Source organism: Ambystoma mexicanum, chromosome 5q (genome assembly GCF_040938575.1).
Source record: "Ambystoma mexicanum isolate Mex_15411 chromosome 5q, UKY_AmexF1_1, whole genome shotgun sequence".
NCBI classification, from domain to species: Eukaryota; Metazoa; Chordata; class Amphibia; order Caudata; family Ambystomatidae; genus Ambystoma; species Ambystoma mexicanum.
This window is the reverse complement of record NC_090933.1, coordinates 11,470,207-11,490,118: the sequence shown is the minus strand read 5'-3', so window position 1 is coordinate 11,490,118 and position 19,912 is coordinate 11,470,207.

The window sequence follows — 19,912 nt, the reverse complement described above, 5'->3', positions numbered from 1 at the left end:
CTTTGATAATAATATCAGGCTTAGGGGCGGGAGATATGATATAGTGTTGGAAAAGCAAGTCAGCCAGGTCAATAGCGCCAGTCATAGGATTATTACATAATGTCGGCGCACACCAGCCGGATTTATCGTTTCTTTAGTGGACAAAAAGTCGGTTGACGCCCATAGGAAATTGTACTATTAGCGGACAAAAGGAGTGGTCTTAAAACACTTTCACCCTGACAAAGAACAATACAACCAACGTTCTCAGAACACCCCCATTTTGTGTAATTGCAACCATTTCGGGACACCGCGAGTGTTCTTAGAACACATTCAACTAGACAGATTACAATACGGACAGCGTCCTGAGGACACCCCCAGTTTGTGTATTTACGAACAATTAAGTACACCGCAAGTGTTCATAGCTCATTTTTACCTTCCTTGCGAACAAAAATGACACATACTCCGTCCTCTAAATACCCCACAATTTAGTTTATTTACAAAATGTCAGAACAGCCTTGTTCTCCGCGGACAAATCAAACGCAACAAAAACGTCCAGCACATAAAAAAACAAAACATTGAATCTATCTCATACTCCCCCACCCTCCCCAAACACTCTTACACACCAACACACGTCACTAAATACAATTTTTTATTCACGTTTCACTGCGCTGTACGCGGTCGACGGCGAATACAAGATGGCGGACGCCACAGAAAATCTGACGCGCTCCACGCCCCTCGCCGTCCAATCAGCGAACACGTCACATGTCCGCGGACATGACGCAAGGCCATGGGCCAATCGGGGTGCTGTCCACGGAGCGAACAGGGAAGTCCGTCCGCGAAGCGGACACAGATATCACTAATTTGTTTGCCTTACGTTTTGGTCATTTTATAAAAAACTACTGGACGGATTTACACCAAATTTGCAAAAGCACGCTTTCGGGACCAAGCCCCCGCTCCTGCCGCAAATTTGGTGTAAATCCGTCCAGCGGTTTGGCCTGTGGCTGTGCGCAAAGTTTTTTCCCATTATGTCTATAGGAAAAAACAAACGTTTTGGGACCCCCCTTATAACTTTGCCCCCCCTAGACCAAACCTCTCCAAACTTTGCAAAAAAAATTCACAGTGGGCCATATACTTTTTTTGCAAAGTTTGGTGAGGATTCGTCCAGAGGGACCGAAGTTATAAGCCACCCAAAAAATGCTCTTCCTATGGAAACACCAACTTAACCATAACTATATGGACGCTACTGCGTCCATGTAATATATTCCAAGATTGTGTTCAGATAAAAAAAAGATAAAGATCTCTTAAAAAATTTAAATAACAAAGGGTGGTCTTAATTAAAAAACATATATACATCATTTTTTTGTTCAAAAGATGAAAATATAGCATAAAAAAATAGAGAACCGACCACTGATAAAAATGATTTGATCTGATAAAAAAGAAAAAAAACAAAAAATATACACTATTTATGTTAACATGTTGCTATTGTATCTATGACTGGGAATGATAATTGTTTGTTCACGGCAAGCGGAATGTGTATAATTTTCTGATGCCCGGAGTTATTTGCATATGATATTTATTTTCAGATATAGAACATTCAATTGGGAGCAACATATATATTTTAAGGCATTTGATTTTGTATCTCCTGCAGTGATGTCCAGCGAATACCAGCAGTAGAAAAAGAGTATGCAGAGATAGATATGTGAGGTAGGGGGTTAATGTAGAAATATAAACATAAAATACTGGTGTGCATCGTAAATGAAATGCACATATTCTGGCAGTGAGCAAATGTTTTAAAAATGCTATAGTTCAGGGTAACATTTTATCTGTCTGGTTTGCACTATATATATAAGTACTAATATGAACTAACAATCCCTTCCCAATAACTTATAACCTGTCATTAACAAATTAGTGCAAATGGAGTCAGATTAAATAACCTGAAAATTAATTTGGTAAAGTGCTCTTCTGCAATGGAGTTAAACATGCAGATAGATCATCTGTGTGGCTTCATTCAGCATGGCATGAGCTACTGGATGGAATATGTCCTTTTTTGAAAAACACCATTTTGTGCAGGAAGCAATGTTACAGTTCTGGTAGCCAAACTGTTGTTTTCAAGGGGAAAAAAAGGCTGCCTCAGTACCCAAAGAGTTTAGCGTTCCGACATCCGAAGCCACCAGTTACTCCAATTCTTCAATAACTGAGTGAGAATCAAAATGATTTGATGTAAGCATTTCCCTGCTCCCATCCCAAACACCCTTCCCCCTTACATCTGCGCTAGGTGGACAACTATTGCCTAACCCCCCCATCACCACCTCCCAGTGATTCTGCTGTGAATTTGCAGAGACATTGTGTTGGGGATAAAAGGCAGCCAGGGGAATTAATTTTCTCACTCCATTTGAGCCCTTCATGTTGTACCGGCTAGGATCCAGGGTGGAAACCAAATAATCCAGCATGGCTGGTGTTACTACTGTGACAATCACACAGTCCCCCTCTTCCAATTTAGCCTATATATATATATATTAATGATACAGTTGTCTGTCTCCTCCACCCCTTCTGCCAAAATATGAACACCAGTGATAACCCCCACCCGTGGGGCAGCTTCAGGCGAGAGATCAATACCTGTCCGATTCACCTGCACTGTAGACGGGCCTAGAGTAATGCTGGTTTAATAAAATGATGTTTCTTTGGTTCCTTAGAAGCTATGGCCCCATTCACTGGCATTCCAGCACTCTTTGGGGACATTTGTACACTGTCTACTGGCCTTGTGAACTTTGTACTTCCCTGGGACTTAACCTATGTCTCAATAGCCGATCCCATGGCCGAGCCCCTGCCAATGGCCATGCTGCTACCAGAGACAACCTGCTTAAGATCCAGGAAGTCGTTCTTCATCCCTCTAATACGATCTTCGAAGATGGTAAGGGAAGCGTTAAGAGAGTGTTTTTAATTGTGAAATACCATCCAATACCGGGTTAGTTTATTATCTAAGACTTCTTCCAGAATCTTTAAGTCACTGGATACTGAAACGATGCTGTTGTCCCCCTGTGAGTGCGAAGAGTATAATGAACCCCTGCTCTCATTAACCATCTCTGTAGGGCCTTCGTTATGGACAGGATCAGGCAGTACTTGGTTTAACAAATAGTCTGCACATACCCCAGGTGTGGGGCCACTCGAGTGTGTACCAGTGAGCCTCCCATGAGTACTGGAGTTAAGACATGATGAAGCAGTTAATATGCCCTCCAGATAGCCTCTATGGTTGGAGGCTACTTCAATTGCCCTTTCGGTGTTCAAGATTTGTTCCTCAATCTTCCCTGCCATCTGTTTCAAATATTCATTCAGGGTGGGTTGTTAAGAGATAGAAGCGCCATATGTCTTGGTGCCATTTTGGCTCTGCTTGCTCTTTTTACTATTGCTCTCAGCAGGCAGCAGATTTCTTGCCTTACGTTTAGCCATGCTGGGTCCAACTGTTAATACAGACCCACCGGGATAGGCCACGGCAGACCAAGGCACCCATATAACATGTGTATATGCTCAACCAAGATCTGGTCAATCAGGAATCAAACAGAATTTTGCAATTTGTGCAAATATGTGCAAACCAGCAGACAATGCCAAGGCAACTAGGCAATGGCAAATAAGCAATGACCTAAGAAAAAGAAGCAAATAGCAATAAAAAAGCAATGCCAAATATGAGGTCAGAAACAAGAGTTAATATTCATAAAAGGTCATAAAAGATCTGCCTACTGGGAGATAAATTCAATGTACAGTTCGTTCGGTTATAAAAACAGAAAATAAAATTAAAGTGATTGCCGGCCCTCAGAGGCCAAGCCAAGACAAGGTGGTAATAGCAGCAGTTATCTGTTGGAGTTGTTTTTAAAGAAAAACAATGTGTCCATATATCATTCAGAGGCAGGAGAGGAAAACTCAGTAGTAAACACCCAGGGCACTCCCAACAAGCTTGAAGGGATGCCTTAGTCCGTCTCCCCTCCCCCCCCCCCCCTCGCGAGCTGCTTAACAGTCCGAAAATGGAAATACCTGAAGCCGGTTGACCAAAGCCAAACCCCACTGCCCTGTCTGGCTTCGGAGAGGCAGGAACCAGATTAACAGAGTTCCCGATTTACTGGCTCCCGGCTTCCCAGGTATAGTCTGTGACCAATAGAGTCAATGTTTCCACAGTTTCAGACTAGCAAAAGACAATTAGGCAATTAAGATCTAATTAGACAGCCGCCGCCACCTTCTGCCACCACCAGACTTCCAAAGCAATAATGACTCCACACTCAATTGAAATTGAAGTAACTAGCTTACCGGAGCTTCAGTCAGTGATCTCTCTGCGTCTCCCCGGACTCCAACAGACCACAAGCGACTACTTTCCTCCCCACGTGCTTCCTGCGCAGTGCTCTGTGTTAGAATGTGAGTTATATGGGTAAGGCTCAGCCAAACAATTAGCATGCTCCTCCTCACCAGAAAGTACTAGAAACAGTGAAAATACTGTGTGGAGAGCCACAAGAGACCACTTTCTTCCCCACTTGCTTCCAGTTCAGCGCTCCGTGCTGGTATGCAAGATATATGGGTAAGGCACAGTCAAACTGGTAGCAGGCTCCTCCACCCCAGACAGTTGTAGAAATGGTGAAAATACTCTATGTAGAGCCACAAGAAACCACTTTCTTCCACAAATGCTTCCCGCACAGCGCTCCACGTTGAAATGGGAGTTATATGCTTAGGGCACCAGTCAAACAGGTAGCAGGCTCCTCCTCACCAGAAAGTAGTAGAAATTGTGAAAATACTCAGTGGAGAGCCACAAGAGACAACTTTCCTCCCCACCTGCTAAAGTGGGCTAAAGAAAACAATACCTTGAAGAGAAATAGGAGAAACACACTCACCAGGGCCAACAACACACAGAGCCCACTGGGGGCTGGAAGAATCAGAGCACCTTTGCTTCTAGATAGTGAACTTGTTGTTATTCTTGGACAGGTGCATCTATCCAGGCCAAGCAAGTGCAGCTCACATCCAAAAATGTAAACAATGTATCCCTTCTTCACGAGAAGGGATACATTTTTGACGTTTTGGGATTAGTTGGAAAAAGAACATTGGGCTGTTATCCCGAAGCGCAAGGACTTTTCAGTTTCTTTTTCTTTATTCAGAAGGGGGTTGATTGGAAAAGACCATAAGGAAATAGTTGTGGTGGGGGTCAAAACACCAGCCACTACCAAGTTTTTCAGGGGGGTAACCCTTCCAACCCTTCTGACTAAACCATGACTTTCTTTCTTTCTTTCTTTCTTTCTTTCTTTCTTTCTTTCTTTCTTTCTTTCTTTCTTTCTTTCTTTCTTTCTTTCTTTCTTTCTTTCTTCCTTGCTTTCTTTTCACAAGTGGCAGGTTGGAAATAGAAGAGGACAGTGTGTTTTGTAAGATATCCAGGCAAGCACTGTTTTTTTATTTTATTTGTAGCACAGGGTATCTGTTTTAGAACGTATGGATTAGCATAGGTATTCTTTCCTTTAACAATTTTAATCAAACACTCTGTTCCACCATGTCCTCTTGTCCGTCTCCTATTTTTGACCTACCGCACCACCCACACTCACCACATTGTTACCTATCAAACCACCACACACATTTAGACAAAATCATATCCACCCACCTAAATAAATCACAGCTCTTCACTCTCAAATAAACTTGCAAACCTCTTCCACCAGCCAAAGCATTGTGACAAATCAGAACGAGAGGTCTGCCATCTATAAACAAAGCATCTCCAGGATACAAATCACAATCCACCTAGAAAATATGACCAAACAGACAGCAGTAAAGCACAACTTTATTTATCATTCCCTCTCCTCTCCTAATAAAACCCCCATAAATAGATAGTTTCCACTGCAAAAAATGAAAGAAGCTACAGGGAACAGTGATTGCAAGTTGTGACCCACCCTCCTTGATATGGCACTTTAAAAATTATGTTTCTCCTAAGTATCGGGATATGAGGAACCATTGGCTTCAGCCCATGTTTAAAGGAAGAAATATTGAAACATTAAATGGAGCTTTAGTGCGGCTAACTTGGCCGGATAAAGATGAGCATGGAGATTGTGATCACAAATCAGCTCTGATATATACAATCGCAAAGTGCTGAAATGTAGGAATGTGATGCTGATTTTTGTAACGTTAGTCTTATATATAATGTTTTGAACAACATTCATTAAAATCCATTGCACAGGTATATTAAACACAATCAATAAAATATGTATGCATACCTTTCACTACACAAAACCAATAAAAACAATGAGATAAGTATCAATTATAAGATACAAAGGGACAGATTTCCCCAAAAATAAATATGGGCAAAATGGAGATGCACCAGATATGTTTAAGTAATTCGGCAAACATACATGCATCTGTTTCACAGAAGTGTGCATCTTTAAGCTGCATCATCAAAAAAAACAGCAAAGATCGAGCACAAACTTGCACAAAGGGGGCAGAAGACAGGCAAATCAATCAAACTAATCATGCAGGAGGAACGTTGCTTCCGAAAACTGTGCAAAATGCTCCAAAGCTACACTCTCAAAAAATAAGCACATGCGTGTTCCCTAAAATGCGCTTAACACTTGCTTCTATTGCATAATGGATCAAGTGTCATGAAAACGAGTTTAACTGATTTTCCAAACATAACAAATGACGCTGGCCAGTGGCCACTCCACTTGCACACTACACAGTATAAAAAGCCACCACATAACTCAAGAAACACCTCAGAAAAATGGCTGATCCACCAGACAGTATTCTGCGGAGGAGGAGGATAAGGAGGAGGAGGAGGAGGATGGGGAGGGATGGGATGGGATACCTGAGAATAGGCAAACCATATTCTTACTGGCAGATGAAGTTGTTACTCAGCAGTACTAGTTCCCACCACATTTATATCGCAGATGTTAAGAGAGTGGGACATGCCTTTTCCCAATAGCAAAACTACTTTGGAATTTGCATTTTTTCACCATAGGCTCCTTTCAAAGGACCAGTGGCATAAGATCAGATATTACCCGTCCTCACAGTCAAGGGTGTTACATCAGGCTATCACTATGATCCTTTCATCTACCTGGCAACACATATTTATGCTCCATGATGTTATCACATGGGTGGCCATTGCACAGACATTTTATCAAATTAGCCGCTTCCCTGGGGTGTGTGATGCTAAAGATTCCTCCAACCATGTGGCACTTTCACATCGGTGCACACCAAAAACCTGCAGAGGAACAGACAGCATTGCCATTCTGTAAATGTAGAGATGGTGTGTGATGCTTCCACATCCTCCTGAATGTCATTGTTGCTGTCCAAGTGCAACAAGTTATAGCCACATATACTGCCACCATGATATTTCACAACAATTTGAGTCTAGAATGTTTTCAGCTATCTGGTTGCTTGTTGAGTGCGAGCACACAATCTCCCACATACATCATGTCTACACATGGAATAACATATCCCATGATTCTCCTCTTAGCCACAGGTGACAGTGGATATCCCCAGAGAGCATATCTACTCAAACCCTACATTAACCCCGTGACTCGTGGACAGGAGAAAGGCAGCACACATATGAAACACAAATCCAATTGTGCATACTTTTGGCATTCTCAAGTCACATTTCATACTCCAAGCCGGTGTTATATTAAAAATATATACACATTTATTACAAGGCCTTTGTAACATTGACCGTAGCGAGAAATCACAATAAAACTCAAGTAAACCAACACATACCAAACCAATACAATATATATACAAATACAAACGAGTCTAACGAGTTAGATGCACGAAATGTGTAGACCACCTAGATGGGGAAGAAAACAGGCAGTGCGAATAATAATTAGACCCAGTCCGCCTTCAGAGGCACCTAACTAAAAGGAAGTCGAAGCCCTACGAGGAGTGGAGCCTTGTGCTCAAAAGTACCTGCACACGCTGGTGCCAATGGGCAAAAAGGGGAGTCTCTTTGAAGGAATCAGGCAGTTTAGTTCGGTGAACAAATGAAGATGAACAGAGCTCCGCGACTCAAGCGCAGCCTCCACTGTGGGCAGAAGCAGAGCGCGAGTACGGAAAGGCGTGCTGTTAGACACAGCAGGGAAAATCTATGGGCTCCTGCAGGAGGGCGACCAGTTCCTAGCGATGCTACTCACCGGTCCCCGATGCAAGCAGACCCAGGCTTCTCCGCGTCAGTTTCAGTGCTGGCAGGTTCAGATATGAGCAGGGGACGTCTCGGCGTCATGTAGATTCCGCAGCAGCAGAAGTTGAGTTGAGGACGTCCCAAACGCAGTGAACCCGCACAGTTTGTTACCACAGCAGGGCAACGGAGCGGCCGTGTGTATTTCAGCCAAATGTACACGGCTCACTTCAGACCTGGGAATGCCAAGTGCACAAATCATGTGAGAGTGACAAGGACTCGTAATACAACACAACCTGACGGCAGTTACAGAGCAAGACTCCTGGGTAGGCTGGTCAGTCTGCTGGATGGCCCAGAGACACTTCCGAAGGCTTACGTGCAGGAGATGGTGAAGATGCCGAGAATAGTTATTCCCACTATTCCAAGGGTCGAAGTACCAGCACAGGCCTTCTCGTTCGATCAGAGGTAGAAAGGGTTTCACCAAGCGACAGCAGGGCAGAGGAGCAGTCCTTCAGCGGGTCACCAGCGATTCCTCGGTTCAGCCTCGTGGTTGCAGGATACTTTGCTCCTGTATTCCTTTGTTCGTGAGAACTCAGGAGATCGACCTGGTAGTGGCGTTTCCAGCCCCCTCTTATTCACGGTTCCCTTTGCGCCAAAACGGAGGGGACCCAATGGGAGATCTGCTCATAAAACACTCACACCATATGTGGACCTATCACGGACCACGGGGGTCCCAGGCATTCACACCACCCTAGACTCTCTGGCGCCCAGGATGTGCATTGGGACCAGACATCCCAGCCCCCATGCTGGAGGCACACACAAGGCCTGTGGAAGCCCGCGAAAGCATCTGTGTTTCGCGGGAAAGTAAATGCCCAAATAAGGAAGGCCCCGAGTCGGCTCGACCTGGGGGAGGTGAAGGGGGCAAGACGGTCAGCGGACAGGACAAAGAGCCTCGTGGTCTGGCCATTTTGGGAGCCAGGCCACCATTTTGGGCTAAGCGCGAGAAACGCGCTTAAAACGCCAAAAGGAGCTCAAAAACACAAGAAACGATCGCTGCCACCAATCCCGTCCGTGATTCACTTGCACCGTTCATTTACAATCCAAAGAGAGTATCTAGGGCCTGTAGAAGACTAGAGACCCAAGAGAGCAGTAACTTAGCTTACAGTGCCCTCTTGTGCCATGTTGCGCGAAAGCTGCAACATGATGAAGAAACTACGGAAAACAATGTTTCCCGGTACTGACTGTCTTAAGGGCATGTCAGTTTCCCCCTAAGAATGGAGCGAAAGCCCACAGGAGTGTGGCAGAAGGCTGCACTTCTCTGGCAAGTCTAGATCATGGTGAAAACAACAGCAAAAAGTTTAGGGGTTGCCACATGGAAGGAAAATTACCCACAATTAAGAAATCTTTCCTAACAGTTGTCAGAGGAGGTAGTTACAAATGTCTACTCCTGAGCCCGCTTGCATGGTGGACAAGTCCTGTGGTAGAGATATATGTGCATGAATGAGGAAAGATAGTCATGCCAATTGCCAGTGACTGTAATTTGCATACTAATGTCCTCATAGGGGAGCCAAATATACAATATGCCTGCCCACATCCAATGCGTTTACTGTCAATCAGACACCTCAAAATAGAATGTTCATTGAAAATGGATGGCACCCTCATGCTTGGGACCTCTACAGTAACCCTATCAATACCCTCAAAATCAATATATTCATCAATCATAAGCATATCTGAATTGAACTGCCAATCAATAACCCCTGATATGTATAAGGCACAACCCTAATCTCCGTGGAAGGGAGCCATCAGAGACACGAGACACAACACACAGCTGAAATAGCCAATTATGTATTTGTCTTAACCTCAGACATCAGAGAAATGCATCAAACAAACATGAACAATAACCATAAGTTGATCAATGACAAATCAGGGAACCCAGAAGTGATATGCATCACTTGCTCTGTCTGAGAGTTCTGAACATCACAGGAACTTGCTCTCCATTTTCTGGCTCAGCTACTGGAGTACATACGGGTGTTGAAGAAGTTGGGGGATCTATGAAAGACATGGATGAGCATGTGTCCCCCTGGACCCAGTATCCATTGCAAGACCATATCTTTCAAATAGAGAGACTATACGGTTAGCTGCCCCCATGGCCAATGCTGGTTCAATTCATGCACAATTGAAGTCATGAATAAAGTAAAACTTTGGGGATTTATCTGGATAAAAATCTTAATATGAAGGCTCAGGTAAACAGCCTAGTCTCCTCGGCTTCTTACTATATTAAACTCTTCTGCTGCTTTAGACCATTTGTATCAGAAAAGAATTCTAAAACCCTGGCAAGGGCTATCATCGGGGCTAAGATCGATTCCTGTTGTAGTCTCCTGGTGTGTTTATCCCTATCAGATTTTCATCGACTCCAGGTCATACAAAAAGGTGCGGTTCGAGTTGTTAAACGCCTCGCTAAAAGAGACCACGTATCTGAAGCACGTAGAAGCCTGCATTGGCTCCCTGTTCAGGCCAGGGTATCATTCAGATTGCTTCTCATCACACATAAATGTGTGCATGGCTCTATGCCAGCCTATTTGAAATAACTTATTTCCCTCAAGAAAAACACCATAAGCCTCAGATCCGATGAGTTATATACTCTTCTGGCCCTTCGCCTTAAGACTAAGAAATCAAGAGATGCTGCATTTGGATCTGCAGCGCTGCAGTCCTGGAATTCTCTTACTCCCTTGCTAAGAGCCACAACATCGACAGATGTTTTCAAGAAAGGACTTAAAAAACTACCCTGTTTTCATAAACATTGCAATGTCTCCTTCTAGCTGGCCGCATTTGATTCCCCCTTTTCCGTACCACGGTCTCGCTGCTATGTTGTCTTGACATGTTTGTTTCTGTGTTTCAGTGCCCTTAAGCCTTAGGGTACCTGGCGCGCTTTACAAATGAAATAAAATAACATAACATAACATTAAACATCACCTCAATCTTTTAGGTGACTTTATGTCATGATCCCTGTCCCTAACCCTCTTGGGCAAAACACTGGAGCCAGGCTACGGTCCTCCAAATGGGCCTTAAAGGACTCCCCATCTCATCTGAGACCCACGTGGAGTCAGTCCTGGTGCCAGTGGCGCCAGACTCATTCATGATTCAGAGGAAAGACTTGGAAACTGGACTTGGTAATGCACTTTGTGCAATATGGATGCCTCCACATAGCTCAGTTCCATGAACTGAGTTATGCGGTCTAGCTTTTTGGGTGTGGTTCGACCTAGTGATACCTGGGATACCTGAGGCTATATAAACCACGCTCGGGCAGAGAAATACGCTTTGCGTTACTCTGCGCCTGCAGCGTGACACTCACCGTGTTCGGATCAGTCTCCTGAGATCTTCGCCTGCCCTCCTTGTACCGCGCACATGAAAGAACAAGAACAACATTAGCACAACACTTACCTTGAGGAGAATCCTGCTCCCATCCATCGTTCCTCTGGTCCAGTGGACAGCATCTCGGCGGCGCCATCTCCATCGCGGAACACCACATCCTGGGGAGAAAAGAACAAAAGGGAAAAGAGATTAGTAAGCGTTCCCATATTCCGATTCCCCAAAAAACAGCAAGAATAATCATACGCTTCCCTGGACTCGAGCCGCTCATGGTCACTTCAGTTCCGGAGCATACCATCGACCTACAAGGAGAAAAAACAACACAGGTTAGCACATAAAAGACAAGAAAGTGCCACGCTTACGCTTTACTCATCGCTACTTATTCTCTCAGCCGGCAGCCATACTGGGACATTGCAGCGGCCTGCAAGGGAAAAGAGAGACATAGGTCAGCACAAGAAGAGGCGAACATTAATATCGCGCTTTCACTCACCGCTTCGTGCTCGGCCCCTAAGCAGCACGACATCACCAACGACCTCTTCCAACACCTAAAAGGAGAAGAGGAGACATTATTAGGGGCAAGAGAAAAGAAAAGTACAGTCACCAAAATCTACAAACTTACCTTGTCGGACTGGAGTTACAGCAAGTCCAGACTCATTGGGCCCGCACCAGTGAAGCAACAAAGTCGCGCCGCACCCACTTCAAACAACGCACCCCTGCACCGAGAAGCAGACTTCTTGGGCCCGCACCAGTGAAGCAACCGAGAAGCAGGATGGAGAGCGCACAATACATGAAAACAAGGTGAGGAGAGGACATAGGGGAAGGTTTGGTCCTCAAGGGAGGTGGGGGTCAAGCAACAAGAGACAGTAGAGTTAAAATCCGAAACTCCTGTATTCCATGCTCAATCGTCGGTCGAGCAGATTCCAAGGGAAGGGTTCGAGATTGTGAATGGTCCAATCAAGCTGAGTGGGGTCCCCGTGGATATCAGGTGAGCGTTACAGAACGCAAAGCCTTCATACCATAATCCACCTGGGCGTCATGGAAATGTCAGAAACCGACCAGTTAGCCCAAATGCTGGGGCAGTTACGTGCTGAGGTACATTCACCCAGGCAGGGGACCAATGCCCTGAGGCGAGAGTTGATAGTCGCTAAAGAAAACACTGACGACTTGAGCCAGCAAGTTCTCCAGTCACCGGCGGGACACGCACCATTGCCCGGTAACATTTCAAGGCCAGTATCATCAGCCAATCCTCTACAGATAACCCTTCCTGGGGCGGTTGCTTTGGCCCCACCTGAACGATTCACGGGAGATCCCAAGAAGTATGCAACATTTATGAACCAATGCCGTCTTCATTTCCATCGTAGGCCTGGGGCCTTCCCAAACGACCAATCATGGGTTGCTTTCGTGCTTTCTTATCTGAGCGGCAGTGCTGCAGACTGGTCTGTACCCTTTGTCAGTCAGGATGATCCTTTGCTAGACGACTTCAGGGGTTTTCAGCAGGAGATGGAGAAACACTTCACTCGCCGTACCCATGGACAGCCATTAGACAACAAACTTTTGTCCCTTCGTCAATGAAGCCAAGACTTATTAACATACATAGCAACCTTCAATAGGCTCGTGGTTGAAGCAGGATGGCCTTAGGAGAAGAGAACCACGTTATTTCATTGGTGCCTACGGGGGGGAGTTAAAAGATGTTCTTGCTCTAGTGGTTGACCCACCAAAAGACTGTGCTGAGTTAATTATTGTTATTGTTATTGTTTAATATTTGTATCACACGCCAAACCCTGAGGTAGCTGGGGGCTTGAGAAACTTAGTAGTTACATACATACAGTAAGTGCCGGCACATTACAATCCAGTACATTGGAGTAGTATTGGACCCTGGTTACATGTGGGTCAGGACGGGTAGCATACAGTAGAATAATAATACAGGTGTAGAAAAATAGGAAATCAAAAATAGGGGATGGCCGGTTATACTTCTTAGTAGAGTGATTGGTTGCTCAGCCAGTTTTTTATGTTGGCTTTGAAGGAGAGGAAAGACGGTTCTTGTCTGAGGAGGATGGGGATGGAGTTCCAGCATTTCACAGCTTGTACTGGGAAGCTAGCTCCTCCGGCTGTCTTTAGATTGAATCTTGGTACCGTCAGATTGTAGGAATGAGAGGATCTGGTAATGCGTGTAAACTGGTGTATGCAGATTTTGTCTGCTAGGTATTTTGGAGCTGAGTTAGTGAGGCATTTGTGGGTGATGGCTAGGGTGCGTAGAGTGATTCTGTCACGGATGGCTAGCCAGTTAGCGTTCTGTCTATGTGTGGAGATGTGGCAGGATCTGGGGAGGCTGAGGGCTGCTCTTAGAGAGTTATTCTGAAGTACCTGAAGTTTGTCCAGGTTGTATTCAGCTGAACCCAGGAAGAGGGTGTTGCAATAATCGAGTTTAGATAGAGCAAGTGCTCTGGCCAACGTTAGGCAGCTGCTTGTGGATAGGAAGGGTTTACAGCTGTAGATCAGTTTGTTGGTGTAGGCCATGGATGAAGCCACGCTGTTTACCTGTTTTATGAGCGACAGAGTTGTATCCAGGTAGACCCCCAATGTTTTTATTTCTTTGGCTACATTGATAATGTTGCCATCAATGATGAAGGATGAGTATCTAGCATTGAGTTTATTCAAGCGTGCCTGGGTACCCACGATCATCAACTCAGTCTTGTCGTCATTGAGACAGAGACTGTTGGTAGCCATCCAGGCTTGAATCTCAAGGGAGATGCTGTTTAGGAGTTTGGAATCGTGGTTGTAGCAACCAGTGAGGGGGATGAGGATTTGAGTGTCATCTGCTTAGTTGGTGTAGATGACACCCAAGTTATCCAGGCGGTCGAAGAGTAGCTTCGTAAAGATATTGTAGAGGGTCGGCTGTGGCTGATGGGGAAAAAACTCTGGTGGTTCTGTTGGAGAGAAAGGATTTAACCCAATCTGCTGCATTAGTGGAAAAGGCTGCTGCTGTGGTCAGGTGTTTGGTAAGGATTTGATGGTCGACAAGGTCGAAGGCAGCAGAGTGGTCTAATAGTAGGGGGATTGCTAACTTGCCATTGTCTTTTGCTTCCTCCATTGGATCTTTAGATCTAGGAGGGCCATCTCAGTTCCATGTTTGGGTCTAAAAACCTGACTGTCTGAGTCCTAGGAGATCATTCTCCTCTAGGTGCTTCTGTATTTGCAGATAGGCCACCCGATCCAGGATTTTTAGAAGGAATGGGCTGGTGGTGATTTGCCTGTAATTAGTGGGGACATTGGGATCGAGGTTGTTTTTTTTTAGAAGGGGCATAACCCATGCTTCCTTAAGGTTATTGGGTACTTTGTTGGAGGCGAATGAGGAGTTGATTAGCGCAGTGATGAAGGGGGAAAGAGTTTTGGCACCTTCTTTAATCATGTTGGCAGGGCAGATGTCACCTTGGCAGTGAGATGGTTTCAGACTTTTTATAATGTGCTCAACTTCCTTAAGGGTGACTTGAGAGAAGGAGAATGGATTGCAGGAGAGAGGGGTGTTCTCTGGGTCGGAGGCTTGTTGGGATCCGATGGAGAGGCTTGCTTTTTTAACGCTGATCTTGTTTTGGAGCGTGGTGATTTTGTCTGCGAGTGCTTGCTAAATTTTGGTACACCATTCTGCATCTTTGATACAGTCTTGTGTGGGGGGTGCAGGGGATTCAAGCTCTTTGAGGATACTGAAGAGTTCCTTGGAGCTGGATTTGGCGTTCTGTATTCTGGAATTGTAAGTATCTTTTTTTGCCGTGAGGATAGCCGCTTTGTATGTAGCGGATGCGGACCTAAATGCAGTTTTGTTACTGATGGATGGAGATTTGCGCCGGGTGGATTCAGCTAATCTTTTTAAATTTCTGAGACTTTTTAGTTCAGGCGTGAACTATTTGTTGAGAAGGGCCAGTGGTTTGGCTTTTCTGAGTTTGAGAGGAGCAGCTAGGTCAAGGGCAGATTTGAGAGTGTTGTTGTATAGATCTACCAGTTTGGGCGGGTCCAGGTTGCTGAATTTGGCTTAATTGGGGATGTTGCTGATGAGCAGCTGGAGGTTGTCAATGGAAATGTTACGACAGTTTCTAGATAGAGAGGGGGGAGCTAGGGCAGTTTTAGTTGCCAAGGGTCCTGGGATGGAGAAAGGGATGAGATGGTGGTCGGACCAGGCTACAGGTTCATTTTGGGTAATGGATAAGGAGCAGTTCAAGTCAGAGACCCAGTCCAGTGTCCTACCTTTGGAATGGGTGGGTGTAGTGATTCTATGTATGAAGCCTAAATTAGAGATTGAATTGTCCACTGCTAGAGCTTGGAGATCATTAGGGTCTGAGAGGCCTAGGTTCATGTCTCCTAGGAGGATGGTTTGGGAGCCAAGCTTGGTATGGGTGGATAGGCGGTTCAGGATGTCCTCGTCAAAGGATAAGGAGGGGCCAAGGGGCCGGTAGATGAGATGCAAAAGGATGGTTTATTAGCGAAAGAGTATTCCTTTTACTGAGAGGGGAAACTGGCTCGTGGAGTTGCTCTGAGGGCTAGGTGGGTTTTGGCAATGAATGCTACTCCTCCGCCTTTGCTGGTTGTTCTGTCTGCCGGGTGGTGGAGTTGTTTTGGAAGGTAGGTAGAGGATTTTTGGAGCGGGTGGTGGCTTTGTGATTAGGGAACCGAGAGCCAAGTCTTTGGTTTCTAGAATGGATTGGGAGTGGGATAAGAAGTGTGGGTGGTGTGGCGAAGCGATGAAGCCATTCGAGAGGACTTAATCACTCAGTGGTAGCAATGTTGGGTGATGATGAATACGTTATTTTGGAGTCGAATGCGTTGCGGAGTGGTGGCAAAGAGGGTAATGGGGTAGCTGGGTGAACCAGTGGAAGGAATGTGGCTAAGGTGAGCATGGCTCTCTGGAAGGATGACATTGTGTTCTATCGGTAGGCTAGGTGTGGTTTGACAGTAGGCTCTCTAAATTAGAGTAAATGGTGTGAAACAGCCATTGGACAGGGTCACAAAGTGGTACAAATTGAGAAAAATAGGAATAGGCTAGTTCGAAAATAGCACAGACAACCATTGGGCAGGGTCACAAAATGGTTAACCTTGTTGTTCAGCTAGATCATAGGTTGCAAGACCGAAGAGCAGATCGAATCAGACTGGGCACTCGCCCTATGTATGTACGATCAAAGGACAATGTCCCACGGGCAATAGAAAGTTCCGGGGAACCAATGCAGATTGGAAGGGTAAGGGTCCCCTTGACTAGGGCTGAAAGAGATAAGAGAAGGCAGCAGAAGCTATGTTTGTACTGCGGAAAATCAGGCCATTTCCTTAAGGAGTGTCCAGTGAAACCACCAAGGAGAACCATAGAGGCCACTGACAAGGAAGATGCCAACAGAGAGTCGGAAAACTACCAAGACCGGCAAGTGTAGGGGTCCGATTGTCGAGCGAAGAAAGTGAACTACAAACCTCCCATTTTGCATTGTCAGTGATCTTGATCAACCACCAACAACCACCATCTCGGATGCATGCCGTAAAAGCATACATAGACAGTGGAGCAGTTGGGAACTATATGGACCAAGATCTCGCAGCAAAGATGGAACTTCCTTTATGCCCTAAATCAACTACCGACACAGTCACCACTGTTGATGGTACGCAAATAGCTTTCGGTCCAGTATCCCAATGCACCACAGTGTTAACCCTTCTGTGCCAGGATGGACACTGGGAATCTATCGCTTTTGACCTCATCAAGGCGCCCCAGTTTCGGTTGATTTTAGGGATGCCGTGGTTGGTAGCTCACAATCCTCGAATAGATTGGCGTGCAAAAGAGTTGGCCTATGCGGAATGTTTTGCTCATACTTGTTACCATCAAGGAAAACAGTCGACTGATACTAGTACTTCTGCTCATGGAACAGCAGCAATAACTCTGGGGGTAACCGGTATCCTACCAAGTGAATACCAGGACTTTCAGGATATATTTCAGAAAGAACAAGCTAATACCTTACCGCTGCACAGACCATATGATTGCCAGATCGACCTGATACCGGGCGCACAGATCCCTTGTGGGCGAATCTATGCACTCACAGAACCAGAAAACCAGCATTTAAAGTCCTACTTAGATCAATATCTGGCAAACGGTTTCATCCGCCCCTCAAAGTCACCGGCAGCCTCTCCCCTATTCTTCGTGCCGAAGAAGGAAGGGGATTTGAGGACTTGCATCGACTATCGTGCAGTAAACCAAATCACCGTAAAAAACCGCTACCCTCGACCACTCATTCCAGAACTGTTAGATCAAGTTAAAGACGCCCAAATCTACACAAAATTGGACCTTAGGGGAGCGTACCATCTCATTCGAGTGAAAAAGGGTGACGAATGGAAAACCGCCTTTCGAACCAAATATGGCCTATACGAATATCAGGTAATGCCCTTTGGCCTTTGCAATCTCCCGCTGCTTTCCAGTACTTCATGAACGATGTCTTAAGGGAATTAATCGACGTCTGTGCCCTAGTTTATATTGACGATATCCTGGTATATACCGCCTCAAAACAGGACCACGTCAAGCATGTTCGATCTGTTCTGGCAAAACTCCGCCAACCTCAGCTTTATGCCAAGCTCGAAAAATGCTCATTTCATGTCTCCGAAGTGGAGTTCCTCGGTTTCATCCACACCCCAAATGGAATTCGAATGGATGCGCACAAGGTAGACGCTATCCTAAATTGGCCATCGCCAAATTCATTCATGGGAATCCAGAGCATGTTGGGCTTCGCAAACTTCTACTGCCGATTCATCCGAGGGTTTTCACAAATAGTGCATCCAATCACGTCATTGTTAAGAAAATGCAATAAGAAGTTCCAATGGACAGAAGAAGCAGAGAAGGCCTTCCGGGAACTCAAGGTGAGGTTCACTTCCGCCCCGATTCTACATCATCCTTGCCCAGACCGTGGTAGAAATGGACACCTCAAGTATGGCAATGGGAGCTGTTTTCTCACAAAAGGACCCAGAAACTGGTCAACTACACCCTGTAGCCTTCTGGTTGCGTAAATTAACACCACCCAAACTCAACTACGCTATCACAGACAAAGAATTCCTAGCCATCAAGTCAGCGTTTAAGGCCTGGCGACATTATCTCCTAGGTGCCAGGCACAAAATCACCGTAATAACTGACCATCAAAACCTTCAATACCTAAAAACAGCAAAGGCTCAATCTTCACGGCAACTACGCTGGGCCCTTTTATTTGCTGAATGTGATTACTTGATCACGTTTCGACCGGGAGTCAAAAACGGAAAGGCTGATGCCCTTTCCCGTATGGGTATAGATCAGGCATGTCCAACCTTTTTGAATGTGGGTCCGAAGCATTAGCTTTTTGTCACCCAGTGAACTGGCGAGCCAAAAATCAACAACCTCACCCAAAGCAGTATATTAAAAAGCAATATTGTGTGACCTTTGACACAATAGCATCACAGGCAATGATGCACCATGCAGTCCCAAAGATAGCTTTTGGTGTCAGGGGCAGTGAGTATTTAAGGGAGCCCCTCCATCAAATGATCTGAGGTCAGTTGCTAGTGATTTCTTTCAGTGTATATGTGGTCATATTTTCCTGAAATAGTGGGGGCGACTGAGCGTAGCGAGGGAGCTATAAGGATCTAGGGAGGCTTTGGGGGGATTACCCCTCCAAGAATATTTTTTCAAATTTCGAAATGGTGCATTTTACAGCAGAAAAGGTGACCAAAAAGCCATAAGTTTACAATCAGTTCATGTCACCAACAGCAGACAAGAACATTTTACAATACAACACATTTTAATGATCTATGTGTCTACAGTGTAAGACAACACTGTCACTGATGTAACACATTGTCATGCTGGTTGTGCTTAAAATATGCCTCTGTAGCAACATGTCTATCCTAGCAGTTCCCAATTTAGGCCAGCATTGTCCTGTACAAAGCATGATTGATGCTGCCTGAGTATGTGCAGTGTGCCCAATACATATGCCAGCTTATCTCTGTAATACACATTCATTACTCTGTGTTAATGATTGATGCCGCATGTGCAGTGTGCACAATACACATGGCAGCTTATCTCTGTAATACACATTCATTACTTCTGTGTTAATGATTGATGCTGTCTGTGCAGTGTGCCCAATACATATGGCAGCTTATCTCTGTAAAACACTTTCATTACTTCTGTGTTAATGATTGATGTTGCCTGTGCAGTGTGCCCAATACACATGCCAGCTTATCTCTGCAAAACACTTTAATTACTTCTGTGTTAATGATTGATGCTGCCTGTGCAGTGTGCCCAGTACACATGGCAGCTTATCTCTGTAATACACATTCATTACTTCTGTGTAAATGATTGATGCTGCCTGTACAGTGTGCCCAATATATATGCCAACTTATCTCTGAAAAACACATTCATTACTTCTGTGTTAATGATTGATGCTGCCTGTGCAGTATGCCCAATACATATGG